Source organism: Octopus bimaculoides, chromosome 9, assembly GCF_001194135.2.
Source record: "Octopus bimaculoides isolate UCB-OBI-ISO-001 chromosome 9, ASM119413v2, whole genome shotgun sequence".
NCBI lineage: Eukaryota > Metazoa > Mollusca > Cephalopoda > Octopoda > Octopodidae > Octopus > Octopus bimaculoides.
Window position 1 is genome coordinate 86,695,610 of NC_068989.1, and position 4,099 is coordinate 86,699,708.

The following is a 4,099-nucleotide window of genomic DNA, read 5'->3' on the forward strand; positions in this document are numbered from 1 at the left end:
CCACCCTGTCCCTCTCCCTCCCTACCTCTCTCCCTCCCTGTCTCTTTCCCTCCCTGTCTCTCTCCCACCCTGTCTCTCTCCCACCCTGTCTCCTTCCCTCCCTGTCTTTCTCCCTCCCTGTCTCTCTCTCTCCCTGTCTCTCTCCCTCCATCCCTCTCTCTCTTTCTGCCTCACTCTTTCCCCTTCTTTCCTTCTCTCCTTACAACTTTCACTTACCTTATAACCTGATTCATAAACCTCCCTCTCCCTCTCTCTCTCTTTCCCCTTTTCCTTCATTCCATCGCTCCTTCTCTCTACCTCTACCTCTCTTTCTTTCACTCATTCCTTTAAATTAAAGCCCCACTTTTATATTTGTCCTTCGTCTTACATTTAAACCAACCACGTTCCATAATCGGATTTCAACTCAACACCGTCAATAAGTTTTAAAAACTAATTTCCCCACAAGACTCATACTCTCTCATCCAACCATTATTACCCTTATTCTGCAATTCTATCAACTTTCCCTCCCCTCTTTCATTCGCTTTATGCTTCCTTTTATTCACTCCCTATTTCTTTCATTCTTTTTTTCATTCGTCTATTCTATTCCTCTTCTGTGTTTCCTTTGAGCTTTCTCTTCTCTATAATCTCTTTTCTTTTGGCTTTACCTTACCTTTTCATTCATTCTTTTATTATTCCAATTATTATGATTATTATTATTATTATTATTATTATTATTGTTATTATTATTATTGTTCTTCTTCTTCTTCTTCTTCTTCTTCTTCTTCTTCTTCTTCTTCTTCTTCTTCTTCTTCTTCTTCTTCTTCTTCTTCTTCTTCTTCTTCTTCTTCTTGTTATTGTTGTTGTTCTTCTGCTTTTTCTTCTTATTATTATAATATGTTTTTATTAATACCTTCAAGCTATTTTTTATGTTGTACCACCATTTGCTTCATTAATTAAATCTTTCATTCTTTTATCCCTACATTCACCATCATCTTTCTTCAATTGTATATTTATATTACATTTTGTCCTTTGCTATCATTAACCATTCCTTGTCACCACTTTAGAGCATCACTCATTCTTTAGTTACTCCTATCTGTCTTCTAATTCTATCTCTCACTTATTCGATCTCTCTCATTCGCTCGATATTTTCCCTTTATCTTTCTCACTTTTTCCGTATTTGTTAATTCTTTTATTCTAGTCTCATATTTTCATTATTCATTAATTCTTTTATTCTATTCTCAGTTGTGTACTTAAGCAGTTGCATTTGCCTTGCTGTTTGTTATCAATCACCTTCATTAGCGTCTCGTTCTTTAACTTTGATGTTCATTCTTTTATTCTAGGTTTATTATTACCCATTTCTTTGACCCTTTTAAATAAGTACTCCTTCATCTGACCCCGTAGTCTAAAGTTTGTATCGTATCTAAGTTATTTTTCTCCCGCTTTGTACTGTTGCCTATTGTACAAGCGTCTATACATACATATATACATACATAGATACATACATACACACATGCAAACATACATACATACATGCTAACATACATACATACATACACACACATACGCACATATAGTGTACTGTTCCGTTATTGGTAGGGTCAACAACAAAATAAAATTACTCCATCCAGCGCGGGCTTATCATAATTTCATTAAATATCACTTAATAAACGCAAGATTTAAATAATGTGCGCTACCATAAGTTTCATATGCCGATAATACAGTCGTCGGAAGAGATTTCAAAATGTGCTTTATACTATCTAACAAGCATTCAGGTTCAAAATATACATAGCTGCTCTCTGTGAAAAAGAAAAAAAAAAACGGTAAAGAACGAGAACAAAGAAAGAAAAAAACAAGTAAGCTTGAAGTAGAGGAAGAGTTGTGTCCCTTTGGTTGGTTGGAATTGACAGTGGTTGCGGGGAGCTAAAACGACGGGGGAAGATCAAAGTTAGTAAAACTGTATGCCTCATGAGGAGAAGATGGCCTTCTGCATTTTGATAATGAAAATTTGTCGAGATGTTTGCCTTGAGTTAAAATTTCCGATCTCAAATCCAGGAGGTCGGTGGAGATCTTAAAATGATATGAGTTCTTCGAGCTATAAATAACCTGTACCAGCTTGACATATTAATGCAGACGTGAACCACTCAATGAGTCATGTTGTCGTGGAGGATATTTTTTACTTACAAGTCCCAGATGTAGCTAACTTAGCTTTGTAGTTTACTTCTTGTCTTCGAACAGGAAAGAATGTTGATATTTGGTATATTTATTCTTGAAGTTACGTTCGGAGTGTCCAATATATTTTTTCTTTTCCGTTTCGTTATTTGATAGAACTGAGGTGACCACGGCTTCTTATACCATTGCGCTAGCCATCCATGTCTGTATGAGCTGGCAAGTATCTTGGCTTCTGAAGATACATTTTGGAATGGTTGTCTAGTATAACTGACGCATAACAATGCTTTTGAAGTTCGGGTAACAACTGTTAGAAAGTTTCACTCAACGTTTATTAAAATTTTCTTATACCTATGGTTATCCGGGAAATACTTATCAGCCTAGACATTTTCTACGTATGTCTGTCTTAACTTTCAAGAAGAAGTAAAATACGAAACATTTTAAAGCTTCCTTCTTTTTATGGTAGGTGTGTCAGTTATCTTCACTTTGAAGCCGCTGTTGGCCCAGGTGTTATAGTAGGGATCTGCTGGATCGAATATTTACTCAAAGATTAGATATCCAAACACTAATATTGGATATAACAGTAAGGTTTATGCCCTTAGGGTTATCCTGTGGCTTGAAAGAACAAAACTTAGGTTCATGGTGTTGCATTCATGATTGTAAAATTAAGTTATCGATTTCTGGACCGGGTCATGCGTTATGTTATGAGAAAACCGCTACTGCAGTTTATTCAGCTGGAAAAATGAGTATTCTAGCGATGTACCTGTGCCCCGTCGTAAGTAGATGTATATCTATCTATCTATCTATCTATCTATCTATCTATCTATCTATCTATCTATCTATCTATCTATACACCCATAGCATTGATTGTTTGTAACGATTTCCAAATATGCAACAACGTTATGCATATTCAGTACAACATCAGAGTAACAAAAAGAAGTAACCATACCTGAAAGGATTAAATTTCGGAATTTTCGGTTCATGTCGAAGAAATCATCTGCAGAAAATCGCAAGAATGAAACTACTTTGTGGTAACGCCATTTAATTATATAAGAACGCGCACAAAGTGCTAGGGTCACTTTTTGATTTGTTTCCTTATCAATAATACATTGTATCATGAGGTATCAAAAAATTCTCATCCGTCGTCTACGGCTCAACCGTGAATGGATGCTGCATTCACGATTGCAATATCGGCGTTTCGATTCCTAAATCGGGAGAGGTCGTGGTGTTATGAGCAAGGCACATCATTTCACGTTGCTCCAGGCCACTCAGCTGGCAAATGGTTAACACTGCGACGGACTGGAGGCCCGTTCAAGGGAAATGTTGCGATCTCGACAACAGGGGAAGCTTGCCCCATGTGTCATAGGATTCGAAACAATCCTTACTTCCTTATTTCTACCTTTTATGATCGATGAGACTCGAATTACAAGGAACTGATGTCAGTGACCAAGTTGCAAAAGTACAGTGCAGCTCTTTGTGACTTCCTAATACACATTAGAATATCGAAAGAAGCAGAAAGTCAATATGATTCACTTTGTTTATATTCTAAAATAATTAAAATGACACATGATAATATTGTTATATACAACTACATACATACACGTGTCATTAAACTGATTATAATTCCGTGTCGTTCACTCTGGTTAAAATTTACGCAATACTTAAACGTAACTATATTTAGTTACGTTTGTCTCTTAAAACATCTGTCTAGGCAACATGAATGAGTAATAACGAGTTGTATCATGGACCATAAAAATATGAAGTAATTCTATTGTATGTACTGCTCTTAGCCTTTTTTTTTTTACTGAAGTACTCTAGTCAGGAAAAATACGCATAAATGACTACGTGACGTTTCGGTGCAGCCATTTTGAGGCGTTTATATCGCATCGCTGATTCAATGCGGACTTATATTAAACCAGACATTTAAACGTCTCTCTTCCTCTCTCTCTCTTTT